Raw genomic sequence first — 14,608 nt, 5'->3', positions numbered from 1 at the left:
AATCAGACCAGGCAGCTTTGCCAGCCCGGAATGATTTCCTGTCCGCTTTGAATTCGGCAGCAAAGGGATTAATTCAAAAGGCAGCTTCTCTCATCTTTTCAGCTCTGGAGAAACAGGACGCACTGATATTCAGGGCGGAGGTGGAGATTGACGCTGAATGTATGCTTATCCCAATTGAGGTGAACTTATGCGGACAGACAGGAAGATATACTGATCAAGTCTTGTCGGAACCAAACAAGAGTTTAGGTTATCCAACGAGTCACAGAGCCGAGTACCTCTGAGATATTTTAACTTTACTCACTTTGGCGGGTTTCACTTTGCTCTGGGATTTGGATGCTTCTGGAACATCGGCGTAAAATCACACGTTTTAACGTGAAGTATGTCTGTTTATCACATGTCGAGCGGCTGTTAGAAGCGGAAATTTGAGTAAAACATGGTGCGGCTCGGCCGGGATTTGGCCCGTGACCTCTCGCATTTCAAATATGATCATTCCGAAGCGAGAATCATACTCCTCGACCAACGAGCCGCCGACAGTGAAAAGTGCAGCTCTCTGATTCTGACGGTGGTGAGAATTGATATTCTGGCCCATCGTGCTTGTGCTGTCTCTCAGATACCTCTCGAATTTGTGCCGCTCGCCATTGTCCTGCAACTGTTCTCCTTTTGACGAATATATTATTAATTTGAGACATGACATGAGGAAAGTACAGCATCCCTGTAAGTCAAAGGGGAATTTGGCGATGAGGTTAAATATGAATGTCAAAACGTGGTCAAGCTGTAAGCCAACGACGACGAGGATGGGATTCGAACCCATGCGTGCAAAGCACAGTAGATTAGCAGTCCATCGCCTTAACCTCTCGGCCACCTCGTCTCTGCTTTAACACATCGTCAGCCATTCAATATCCAGCTTTTTGTATCCAAACAGAAATCATGTGCAATAAAGTCCACTTCACAGCTTGCTCTGCCCGTGCATGCAGATCGACAATGATGAAAAAATGCCATGAGATTCTTTAAGCAAACAGCCTTCCTTGACTTCAGGTGAGTGACTGGAAGAGATGGTTGGTTTCTCGGCAGAATCAAAACAAAGAATATAAAATTTCAATAGCGAGCTAAGTTGACCGTGGCAGGACTCGAACCTGTAATTTTCTAATAACTTTGCGGTTGTAATCGAAGTCAGACGTCTTATCCATTAGGCCACGCGACCGTCGCCAGTATCATTCATTGAGTTGTGGTGTATATTGCGAACAAATTCGGGGCTACTGCAATATCAAGGAGTGGATTTAGGAAATGATGAGCATATTTCGAGTGAATGAACAGATGCACTGCGATCTGGGTGCGCACCGGCGCAGGCAAGCCCAATGTAAATTAGAACAGAACAGTTTAACAATTCGGTCATTGCAGCTGAAATCATACTACTTCTCGAACAATACAGGATGACCCGGGTTTATGAGAACATCCGTTTTAATGTGAAAGATTATGAACCGGAACTGACAACCAGCCCATTGAAACAGACACAGAATGACTCGGGACTGCAAGGACATCCCTTTTACCCAGATGCAGAATGACCCTTGACTGACAGCAGTTCTCTTTTTAAAGAATAAAGTGAGATTTCGATCATCCCGGAAGGCAATTGTGTCGTGGGGCTCAGGACCACGCGGGGCAGAGACTGTTATTGAAGCCTCAGGTGATAGACAGGCAGGAAAGAGGGAGGGATGTAAAACCAGCCCAGTCTGAAATATATAAATATTTAACGTTTTAAGACAATGAATGCATTTAAATTGTATTTAAAAAAAATTGAATTTGAGTCGTTTTAAATAAATAAATAAATAATTCATAATCTATGTATTTTTTGATTGAACGAAATCTGTGCGACTAGAAGAATTCCATTGGAAATGAGGGGTGCAGTCAATAAATACCCAAACACAGTAAGCCCATGGTGGAAGATAAGCCATGAGGGAAGATGTGGGCTACAAGGGCGATCTTTTAAAGTCGCGTGTGTCTTTCTGCTGGATCTGACAGCAGCTGCTTGTGCTGTGAAGAGGTCAAAGTAATAGAGGCCAGCGCAGTCAGAACAGAAAAAGCATATTAATTTTGGAAGTTAAAAATTTGGGATTATATATAAATATACACATATATATATACACATGTATAAACAAAGTCAGTCAGTCAGTCATGTCTTGTCTTGGTTTGATTTGATTTGAATTTGAAAATAGGGATGGAGGATGTCATCATGTCACACAGCCCACACGCAAGCCCTGCCTAAAATCGCTATATTTCTAACTTGTGTATTTTCCCTTCTTTCAGATGTGGAATCGCAAAATCCCACAGCAGATTCTTCTATCCGTCAGAGAGTCCACGAAGGAGTGGTCAATCAAATCAGTACGGTTTCAAGTTGCATGTAATGCATTTTTCTCACATGACAGTAAGATCGCACTGCACGTTTGCACAAACTCTGGCTTACTCAAACACACAAACAAACTCAAATTCCTTAACCTCCAAAGGCAGGTTTTGAAATTTGAAATTGGAAATCCGGGACAGACAGCACATCCCTTTTAAACAGATACAGAATGATGCGGGTCTGATTGCACACCATTTTAAAGAGACAGAGAATGATCTCGGAAAGACAGCACATCCCCTTAAAAGGGAGACGGAAATAGAATGAATAAAAACAGATAAATATGTAAAACTCGTCAGGTCGTGCAGAATTTGTGGAGGAAGAATCCGGTTTCACATTTTGTCGGATAGTCATTCCGATATTTTTGAAAAAGTTAAAGATTACAGATTTTTTCAACAAAAATAGCGCCTGGAAAAATTAGCAGCGAGAGAGGTTAAATGGGAACGTCTGTGATACAGTGGAACGCAGGAGTGATTAACTAATAAATGGCACAATGGAGAAAGGCAGCGTGGGTGGTAATCGGCCAATAACGTAACAAAGGATGGTCCAGAGGAGGTGTGAGTGGGAACAACAGAACCATTACCAGACAATGGGAGCGGTGCTTATGTTCCGATACGTTGAACATAATGTTGAGGCTAGAAGACGACAACATGACTACAATAGAGGGTGTCGCCGCCTTTTAATCAGACCAGGTCGCTTTGCCAGCCCGGATTGATATCCTGTCCGCTTTGCATTCGGCAGCCAAGGGACAAATTCAAAAGGCAGCTTCTCTCATCTTTTCTGCTCTAGAGAAACAGTACGCACTCATATTCAGGGCAGAGGTGGAGATTGACGCTGAATGTATGCTTATCCCAATTGAGGTGAACTTATGCGTACAGACAGGAAGATATACTGATCAAGTATTGGCCGGAAGCAAACAAGCGTTTAGGTTATCCAACGAGTCACAGAGCCGAGTTCCTGTGAGATATTTTAACTTTACTCACTTTGGCGGGTTTCACTTTGAACTCGGATTTGGATGCTTATGAAACATCGGCGTAAAATCACACGTTTTAACGTGAAATATGTCTGTTTTCTCACATGTCGAGCGGCTGTTAGAAGCGGAAATTTGAGTAAAACATGGCGGGGCTCGACCGGGATTTGGCCCGTGACCTCTCGCATTACAAATGTGATCATTCCGAAGCGAGAATCATAACCGTGGACCAACGAGCCGCCGACAGTGAAAAGTGCAGCTCTCAGATTCTGACGGTGGTGAGAAATGATATTATGGCCCATCGTGCATGTGCTGTCTCTCAGACACCTATCTAATTAGTGCCGCACGCCATTGTCCTCCAACTGTTCTTTTTTTGACGAATATATTATTAATTTGAGAGATGACATGAGGAAAGTACAGCATCCCTTTAAGTAAAAGTGGAATTTGGAGATGAGGTTAAATGTGAATGTCAAAACGTGGTCAAGCTGTAAGCCAACGACGACGAGTCCATCGCCTTAACCTCTCGGCCACCTCGTCTCTGCCTTAATACATCGTCAGCCATTCAATCTCCTGCTTTTTGACTCCAAACAGAAATAATGTGCAAGAAAATCCACTTCAGAGCTTGCTCTGCCCGTGCATGCAGATCGACAATGATGGAAACTTGTCATGAGATTCTTTAAGCAAACAGCCTTACTTTACTTCAGGTGAGTGTCTGGAAGAGATGGTTGGTTTTCGGCAGAATCAAAACAAAGAATAAAACATTTCACACAGCGAGCTAAGTTGACCGTGGCAGGACTCTTCTGATAATTTCGCGGTTTTCAACGAAGATAGACGCCTTATCTTTCAGGCCACGCGACCGCTGCCAACAGCATGCATTGTGTTGTTGTGTATATTGGGAGAAAATTGGGGGCAACTGCAACATCAAGGAGTGGATTTAGGAAAAGATGAGCATATTTCGAGTGAATGAACAGATGCACTGCGATCTGGGTGCGCACCGGCTCAGGCAACCCCAATGTAAATTGGAACACAACAGTTTAACAATTCGGTTATTGCAGCTGAAATCATATTCGTTCTCAAACAATACAGGATGACCCGGGTTTATGAGAATAAGGGAAAGATTATGAACCGGAACTGAGAACCAGCCCGTTTAAACAGATACAGAATGATCCGGGACAGCAAGGACATCCCTTTTACCCAGATGCAGAATGAGCCTTGACTGACAGCAGTTCCCTTTTAAAAGAATAAAGTGAGATTTCTATCATCCCAGAAGGAAATTGTGCAGTGGGGCTCAGGACCACGCGGGGCAGAGACGGTTATTGAAGCCACAGGGGATCGACTGGCAGGAAGGAGGGAGGGACGTAAAACCAGCCCACACTCAAACATATATATATTTGACATTTTAAGAAAATAAATACTTTCAATTTTATTTTAAACTAATTGAATTTGATTTGTTTGAAATAAATAAATAAATGAATCGTTATCTGGATATATTTTCTGATAGAACGAAGGCTGTGTGAGCAGAAGAATTTCATTGGAAATGAGGGGTGCAGTCAATAAATACCCAAACACAGTAAGCCCATGGTGGAAGACAAGCCACGATGGAAGATGTGGGCTCCAAAGGCGATCTTTAAAGTCCCGTGTGTCATTCAGCTGGATCTGACAGCAGCTGCTTGTGCTGTGAAAGAGGTCAAATGCAATAGAGCCAATGCAGACAGAACAGAAAAAGCACATTTATTGTGAAAGTTAAAAAGGTCAGATTGAATTCATGTATACATATATATATATATACATGTATATACACAGTCTGTCAGTGAGTTATGTCTTGTCTTGTCTTGATTTGATTTGATTTGAATTTCAAAATACGAGTGGAGGATGTCATCATGTCACATAGCCCACATGCAAGCCCTGGCTAAAATCGCTATATTTCTAACTTGTGTATTTTCCCTTCTTTCAGATGTGGAATAGCATAATCCCACAGCAGATTCTTCTACCGTCAGAAAGTCCACGAAGGAGGGTTCAATCAAATCAGTATGGCTTCAAGTTGCAAGTAATGCATGTTTCTCACAAGACATCAAATGAACAGTAAGATCGCACTGCACGTTTGAACACACTCTGGCTTACACAAACAAACACACACATTAAAATTCCTGTACCATCCAAAGGCAGTTTTTGAAATTTGAAATTTGAAACCCGGGACAGACAGCACATCCCTTTTAAACAGACACAGAATGATGAGGGTCTGATATCACACCATTTTAAACAGTCAGAGAATGATCTCGGACAGACAGCACATCCCCTTAAAAGGGAGACGGAAACAGAATGAATAAAAACAGATGAATATGTAAAACTCAGCAGGTCGTGCAGATTCTGTGGATGAAGAACCCGGTTTCACGTTCTGTCGGATAATCATTCCTATATTTTAGGAAAAAGTTCAAGATTACAGATTTTTTCAACAAAAATAGCGCCTGGAAAAAAATAAGCAGCGATAAAGGTCAAATGGAAACGTCTGTCATACAGTGGAAAGCAGGAGTGATTAAATAATAAATGGCACAATGGAGTAAGGCAAAATGTGGGTGGTAATCGGGCAATAACGTAACAAAGGATGGTCCAGAGGAGGTGTTAGTGGGAATAGCAGAACCATTACCAGACAAAGGGAGCTGTACTTATGATGTGATACGTTGAACCTAATGTTGAGGCCAGAAGACTGTAACATGCCTACAATAAAAGGTGTCACCGCCTTTTAATCAGACCAGGCAGCTTGGACACCGCGGAGTGATATCCTCTCCGCTTGGAATTCGGTAGCCAATGGACTAATTCAAAAGCCAGCTTCTCACATCTTGTCAGCGCTATAGATACAGGGCGCATTCATATTCAGGGCAGAGGTGGAGATTGACGCTGAATGTATGCTTATCCCCTCTGACGTGAGCTTATGCGTACAGACAGGAAGATATACTGGTCAAGTATTTGCCGGAACAAAACACGGGTTTAGTTTATCCAACCAGTCACAGAGCCGAGTACGTCTGAGATACTTTAACTTTACTCAGTTGGGTGAATTTCACTTTGCTCTGGGTTTTGGACGCTGTGGGAACATCCGCGCAATATCACACGTTTCAATATGAAATATGTCTGTTTTTTCACATGTCGAGTAAAAAATGGCGGGGCTCGTGCGGAGACCTGTCGCATTTCAAATGTGACCATCTCTAAGCGAGAATCGTACGCCTCGACCAACGAGCCGCCACAGTGAAGAGCTTTGCCCTCAAATTCTGACGGTTGTGAGAAAAGATATTAGGCCCCTCGTGCTTGTGCTGTCCCTCAGAGACCTATCTAATTAGTCCACCTCCCCATAGTCCTGCAAATGTTATCCTTCTGACGAATATATTATTAATTTGAGACATGACATGAGCAAATACAGCATCCTTGTCAGTAAAAGGGGAATTTGGCGATGAGGTTAAATGTGATTGACAATAGGACCAGGCGGGGGTCAAAGCTGTAATACAACACCGAGGAGGATGGGATTCGAAAAAATCCGTGTCAGGGCATGATGGATTAACAGTCCACCGCTTTAACCTCTCGGCCATTTCATCTCTCATTCAGCGCAGCCTCAGCCGTTCAATCTCCTGCTTTTTGTATCCAAACATAAATAATGTGCAATAAAGTCCACTTCACAGCTTGCTCTGCCCGTGCATGCAGATCGACAATGATGAAAACGTGCCATGAGATTGTTAAAGCAAACAGCCTTCCTTTTCTTCAGCTGAGTGACTGGGAGTGATGGTTGGTATTTTGGCAGAATCATAACAAAGAATATAAAGTTTCTGGCAGCGAGCAAATTGACCGAGGCAGGATTCGAAGCTGAAATCTTCTGATAACATTGTGTTAAGAATCGAAGTCAGACGCCTTAACCATTAGGCCAAGCGGCCTCTGCCATCAGCATGCATTGTGTTGTTGGGTATATTGGGAGCAAATTCGAGGCAACTGCAATATCAATGAGTTGATTCAATAATACATGGCACAATGGAGAAAGGCAAAGTGGGTGGTAATCGGGCTAAAACATAACAAAGAATGGTCCAGAGGAGGTGTTAGTGGGAATAGCAGAACCATTACCAGACAATGGGAGCGGTGCTTATCACCCAATACGTTGAACCTAATGTTGAGGCCAGAAGATGAGAACATGCCTACAATATAATGTCAACGCCTTTTAAACAGACCAGGAAGCTTGGCCACACCGGATTGATTTCCTTTCCGCTCTGAATTCGGCAAACAAGAGACTAATTCAAAAAAACTAGCTTCTCTCATCCTTTCAGCTCTAGAGAAACAAGACACATTCATATTCAGGGCAGAGGTGGAGATTGACGCTGAATGTATGCGTATCCCCATTGAGTAGAGCTGATGCGCACAGACAGGAAGATATACTGATCAATTATTGGCCGGAACTAAACACGGGTTTAGGTTATCCAACGAGTCAAAGAGCCGAGTACCTCTGAGATACTTTAACTTTACTCAGTTGTGTGAGTTTCACTTTGCTCTGGGATTTGGACGCTGTGGGAACAATCGCCGCAAAATCACACGTTTTAATGTGAAATATGTCTGCTTTCTCACATGTCAAGCGGCTGTGAGGAGCGGAAATTTGTATAAAAAAAGGCGGGGCTCGTTCAGGATTTGGCCCGAGACCTGTCGCATTTCAAATGTGATCATTCCTAAGCGAGAATCATACCCCCGAAACCAACGAGCCGCCGACAGTGAAGAGTGCAGCTCTCAGATTCTGACGGTAGGGAGAAAAGATATTAGGCCCATCGTGCTTATGCTGTCACTCAGAGACCGATCTAATTAGTCCCCCTCTCGGCAGTCCGACAAATGTTATCCATTTGACGAATATATTATTAATTTGAGACATGACATGAGCAAAGTGCAGCATCCAAGTCAGTGAAAGGGAAATTCGGCGATGAGGTTACCGTGATTGACAAAGTTACCAGGGGAGTCAAAGCTGAGCACAAATACGATGAGAATGGGATTCGAACCCATGCGTGCAGAACAAAATTGATTAATAGTTCATCGCCTGAATTTTACGGCCACCTCGTCGCTTATTCAGCCAATCGTCAGCCTTTCAATCTCTCCTGCTCTTTGTAACCCAACAGAAATAATGTGCAATAAAGTCCACTTCACAGCTTGCTCTGCCCGTGCATGCAGATCGACAATGATTAACACGTGCCATTAGATTCTTAACGCAAACAGCCTTCCTTCACTTCAGGTGAGTGACTCGAAGAGATGGTTGTTTTTTCGGCAGAATCGCAACAAATATAAAATTAAACGCAGCAAGTTAATTGACCGCGGCAAGATACGAATCTGCAATGTTTTGATAAGTTCACGGTTATATCGAAGTCAGACGCCGTATCCATGAGACGACGCGGCCGCTGCCATCATCATACACTGTGTTGTTGTGTATATTGAAGCAAAATCAAGGAGTGGATTTAGGAAAAAGTGACATATTTCGAGTAAATGAACAGATGCACTGCGATCTGGGTGCGCACAGGCGCAGGCAACCCCAATGTAGATTGGAACACAACAGTTTAACAATTCGGTCATTGCAGCTGAAATCATACTCCTTCTCAAACTATACAGGAAGACCTGGGTTTATGAGAAAATCCGTTTTAAAGGGAAAGATTATGAACCGGAACTGACAACCAGCCCTTTTAAACAGATACAGAATGATCGGGGACTGCAAGGACATCCATTTTACCAAGATGCAGAATCACCCTTGACTGACCGCAGTTCCCTTTTAAAAGAATAAAGTGAGATTTCTATCATCCCTGAAGGCAATTGTGCTGTGGAGCTCAGGACCACGCGGGGCAGAGACGGTTATTGAAGCCATAGGTGATAGAAAAGGCAGGAAGGAGGGAGGGATGTAAAACCAGCCCAGTCTGAAAGCCAATTTACAAATATATATATATTAAACAACTTAAGAAAATAAATACATTTAATTTTTATTTCAAAAAAATTGAATTTGATTTGTTTTCAATAAATAACTAATTGATTTTTAATATAGATATTTTTTGATTGAACAAAGGCTGTGTGACTGGAATAATTCCATTGGAAATGAGGGGGTGCCTCTTATCAACAAAGGAAGACATTGATATGGAGATTCAACACCGCCTCCAGTGCTCCAGTGCAGGCCCTCAAATCTACCACCAAACTCATGGTCGACAGGGCTGTAATAATACCCGCCCTCCTGTATGGGTCTGAGGCATGGACGATGTGCAGAAGGCACCTCAGGTCGCTGGAGATATATTACCAACGATGTCTCCGCATGATCCTGCAAATTTCCTGGGAGGACAGGCGCACAACATCAGTGTCCTTGACCAGGATAACATCCCCAGTATTGAAGCACTGACCACACTCGATCAGCTTCGCTAGGCAGGCCACAAATTACGCATGCCAGATGTGAGACTCCCTAAGCAATGCTTTATGCGAAGCTTCTTCATGGTAAACGAGCCAAAGGAGGACAGTGTAAACGTTATAAGGACACCCTCAAAGCTTCGCTGGTAAAGTGCGACATCACCACTGACACCTGTGAGACACTGGCCGCAGATCGCCCGAGGTGGAAAAAATCCATCCGGGAGGGCGTTGAGCTCTTTGAGGCTCGATGCAAGGAGCATGAAGAGCCCAGGCGCACGCAGCAGAAGGAGCATGCGGCAAACCAGCCCAACCGACCCCTTCCCCTGACGAATGTCTGTCCCACCTGTGAAAGAGTCTGTGGCTCTCGTATCGGACTGCTCTGCCATCAAGGAATTCACTTTGGGAGTGGAAGCAAGTCCTCCATAGGACCCCTGGACCTGATAGTTTATATCCTGTGGATACAACCAATGCATCCATAGGATATAAGCCATCAGGTCAAGGGGAATTGTCCGCCTTTAGTCACATAATTTTACCTCATACTACTTCATTAGTGATAATGATAGTATTAAGTTCCTCCCTCCATATAGCCCTTGGATATTCCACTATTTGGATGTTTTTACTGACTTCTACCGTGAGAACTGTAACAAAATATTTGTTCAAAGTCTCTGCCATTTCCCTGTTCTCGATTATTAATGCCCCAGTCTCATCCTCCAGGAGACTAACATTTACTTTAGCCACTCTTTTCCTTTTTACATACCTGTAGAAACTCTTTCTATCTGTTTTTATATTTCGTTCAAGTTAACATTCATAATCTACCCTCTGTTAATCATATTTTTAGTCGTTCTTTGCTGGATTATAAAAATGTCCCAATCCTCTGGACACGCACGAGTGGATGATTGGGTGAGCGTGACGGAACAGGTGGCCTAAAAGTTGCTGCAAAATAATTCAGAACAATTACACCTCAAATGACCTCCAAACAAAGCGGATTACGTGCCAATGTCTACAGCTACTGGCTCATTGTATACAGGGCTCGAACTGACTCAGAAGCAATGAGATTACATTCCTAATCCAACGAATTAAATAACGTACTCCCTGCTTGTCTCAGCTAATCAGCTCGTTGGTCAAGGTGTATGATTGTCACTAATACAGGAAAATAATGGAACCCTTACTAATGGAGAAAATAGAAGAACATCTAGAAACCAAAAGTATAAAAATGAATGATCAGCATGGATTTTAACAGGGAAAGTACTGCTGGACCAAACTCATAATTTTTGAAGATGTTATAGAGAGGGTAGACATTGATCATGCAATAAGTATAAGGTATCTAGATTTTCAAAAGACCCTCGCTATGATTCCCAGTAATAGCCTGCTGAGCAACGTCAGGGTATAAGCAGCAGAATGCACAGCGAGCTAGCTCAAAGACTGAAATCAGAGATTGGAGGGAAAAGGCAGATATTCACAATGCCGGAACCACTATTGTTCACAATTTATATTAACGATTTCGAATTTGGAACTAAAAACAGAATTTCCAAATTTGCCAATGATACCAAATTGTAGGAAATTTATATTGAGGAGGACTGCAACAAATTAAGGACAACATTAATAAGCACGCAGAATGGGCATATAATTTTCAATTAAGTTCCACAAACATACATGTGAAGTATTACATTTTGGTAGGAAGAATATGGAGGTCACTTATTTCTTGGCACAAACGACTCTAGGTGGGGTAGAGGAACAGTAAGATCTCTGAGTACAACTACACAAATCACAAAAATTGTGACAGAGTTAAGCAAGACAAAATAAAGGTAACGAAGCAGTGGAGGTTATTTCTAGTGGTAGAGAATTGCAAAATAGAAAGGTTATGCTAAACCTGTATTGAACTTCGGTTAGACCACACTGAGAATACTGCATGCAGTTCTGGTCATCCTATTATAAAGATGCTATAGAGGCATTTGGGAGGGTGCAGAGTAGATTTACACGGATGCTACCAGAAATGGGAGGTTATTCAAAAGTGGAAATAATTTACAAGCTGGGTTATTTTCTCTTGAAGATTTATCTATAGGGGTGACCTAACAGATTTATTTTAAATTATGAAAGATTTTGATCGAGTGTGTACAGAGAGAATGTTTTCACATGTGGGGAAGAGCATAACTGGAGGCCACCAATATAAGATAGTGATCAAGAAATCCAGAAATCAAATCGAGAATTCAGTAGCAACTTCTTTCTGGAAAGAGTGATGAGAATGTGAAACTCAAAATCGTAGGAGTGGTTCAAGCGAATAGGTATAGATACATTTAAGGAGAGGCTATTCCAGCATATGAGGTAGAAAGGAATAGATGGCTATGCTGATAGATTTAAATCAAGAAAGACTCCAGAATATTTGAGTGGAACATAAACGCTGGCATGGACAGAATAGCCAGAAATGCAGTATACGCTATGCTGTCCTTTGTAAGCCGATCAGTTATCTGCAGCATTATGCATTGGATTCAATGACAAGCTCTCTGACTATAGGTAGGAGTGTCTGGGTCACTGTAAAAGCTTTCTTTTTCAATGTAATAGTTTCTGAGTCTCTTTAGGTGCTCTCTGGTTCTGCGTTGCAGCTGCCTGTGTCAGATTTTGAGCTGACTGTGTCTGTTAAAGTGTTGTCCGGCTTTGTGTAGGAGCGTCGGGGTTTGTGTTGCAGTTCCATGTGTCAGGTTTGGAGCTGACTGGGTCTGTGCAGATGTTGCCTCTGTTTGTGCCGGAGAGCCTGTGTCTGTGTTGGAGTGTGTCTGTCTGTGGCTGATCTCCATGAGATAGCCTGGTTCTGCATTGAGCTTCTTGATCCAGTACCGGTGCTGTCTTGATCTTTAAATGAGGTGTCTGCATCTCCGAAGCGAGCTGTCTGGCTCGGTAAACCAGCAGTCTGGTCCTTTCTCGGAACAGTCTGCGCCCGTGTAAGAACTGCTTATATCTGTGTAGGAGCTCTTGGATCTATGTTGGTGATGCCTTGGCCAGGGTCGAGCTGCCTATGTCTATGTGGAAGGTAATTAATCTGTCTCGGAGGTCCCTCTGTCTCTGAAAGGAGCTGTATGGGTCTGTGTATTAAAGTTTGTGCCTGTGCTGTTAATCTGTGCTTCAGTGTAGCACCTGCCTGGTTCTGCAGAGGAGCTGCCTGCTTTCGCGGAGAAATTGTCAGTGTCTCTGTCGAAGCTCTCTGGAAATGTTTTGGTGTTGTCTGCGGCTGATGAGGACATGTTTGCTCCTGTGTAGTTGATGCTGGGTCTGTGAAAGGAATTGTCTGAATCTGTAAACAAGCATTTTAATGCTGTGTATGAGGTTTGCCTGTCTGCACAGGAGTGTATGGATCTGTACAGTAATGTCTGGCTCGATGTAGTATCACTACCCCTCTGTACGGGAGCTGCCTGGATCTGTTTAGCCACTGTCTGGATCGGTGCAGGAAAAGTCTGGATCTGTGAAGGTCGATTGTAAATCTGTGTCGGAAGATTGTGAATCTGTGAACGTAGAGTCTGGGACTGTGAAAGAGCCGTCTGAATATATTTTGCAGATGTCTGGCTCTGTGAAGGAATAGTCTGGGGCTGTGAAATTAAATAGAAATCTAGAAATCCACAGAGCTGAAGGAGGCCACTTCGGCCCATAGTATACATGCCAGCCGACAAAGAGCCACAAGGCCCTTTGATCAACAACTCTGTAGGCTATATATGAACCTGTGAAGCATGACAATGGCGGAAAGATAAAGAACGCCCAGCCCAATAAATTCGCCCCACACAACTTCTACACCCCTTGCACCGAAACATTACACACACCACCCCAACCCGAGCCATGAGAACGCATGGGAGAAGCAAAAAAGCAGAAATAAAACCCAGGCGAATTGTGGGAAAAAATCTGTTAAAATTCCTCTCCATCTAAGCGATCAAAATTAGTCCAAGAGATCAACTTGGTCGTATTGGAATCGCTACAGTACTTACCATCGATTCTGCGCCAGCCAACAAAAGGTTATCCAGCTTAATTCCACGTACCAGCTCTCGGTCCGTAACTTTGCTGGTTACAGCAAGGACATTGTACTTGACTGTATAAAACATTGGTTAGGCCGCTGCTGGAGTACTGTGTGCAGTTCTGGTCACCACATTTAAAAAAAAAGATGTGATTGCGCTGGAAAGGGTACTGAGGAGATTTACAAAAAAAGTTGCCTGGACTGTAGAATTTTGGTGATGAGGAAAGATTGGAAATGCTGAGTCTGTTTTCTTTGGACCAGAGGAGGCTGAGGGGAGACTATATTGAGGTGCATAACTTTATGAGGACCCTATATAGAGTTGGATGGAAGATCCTGTTTCCCTTTGCAGAGTGGTCAACAATCAGGGGGAATAGATTTAAACTAAGTTCGGGGTGGACCAATTTCCCTATCTTGGGCGCCTCCTATCAACAAGAGCAGGCATTGAGGACGAGATCCAACACCGCCTCCAGTACGCCAGTGCAGCATTCGGCCGCCTGAGGAAAAGAGTGTTTGAAGATGAGTCCCTCAAAACTTTCACCAAGCTCATGGTCTACAAGGGTGTAGTAATACCCGCCCTCCTGTATGGCTCAGGGACATGGACTATGTACAGTAAACACCTCAAGTCGCTGGAGAAATGCCACCAGCGAAGTCTCCTCAAGATCTTGCAAATCCCCTGGCAGGACAGACGCGCAAACATTCGCGTCCTCGTCCAAGACATCATCCCCAGCATTGCACCACTTACCACACTTGATCAGCGCCGCTGGGCAGGCGATATGCCAGACACTAGACTGCCATAGCAATTGCTCTTCTCGGAACTCGTCCACGGTAAATGAGCCAAAGGCGGACAGAGGAAACGTTACAA

The 14,608-nt window shown here is 43.4% G+C and overlaps 1 non-coding gene across 1 annotated transcript; it reads right to left on the bottom strand.

Annotated features, from left to right (window-relative positions):
* Positions 1-786: 786 nt before the first annotated feature.
* On the bottom strand, positions 787-868 carry trnas-gcu (transfer RNA serine (anticodon GCU)). Its single transcript has one exon. It is a non-coding gene; the product is annotated as a tRNA-Ser (tRNA).
* Between the last annotated feature and the right edge of the window lie 13,740 nt (positions 869-14,608).

This window comes from Pristiophorus japonicus, chromosome 25 (assembly GCF_044704955.1).
Source record: "Pristiophorus japonicus isolate sPriJap1 chromosome 25, sPriJap1.hap1, whole genome shotgun sequence".
NCBI classification, from domain to species: domain Eukaryota; kingdom Metazoa; phylum Chordata; class Chondrichthyes; family Pristiophoridae; genus Pristiophorus; species Pristiophorus japonicus.
This window is presented reverse-complemented; position numbering and strand designations above follow the sequence as displayed.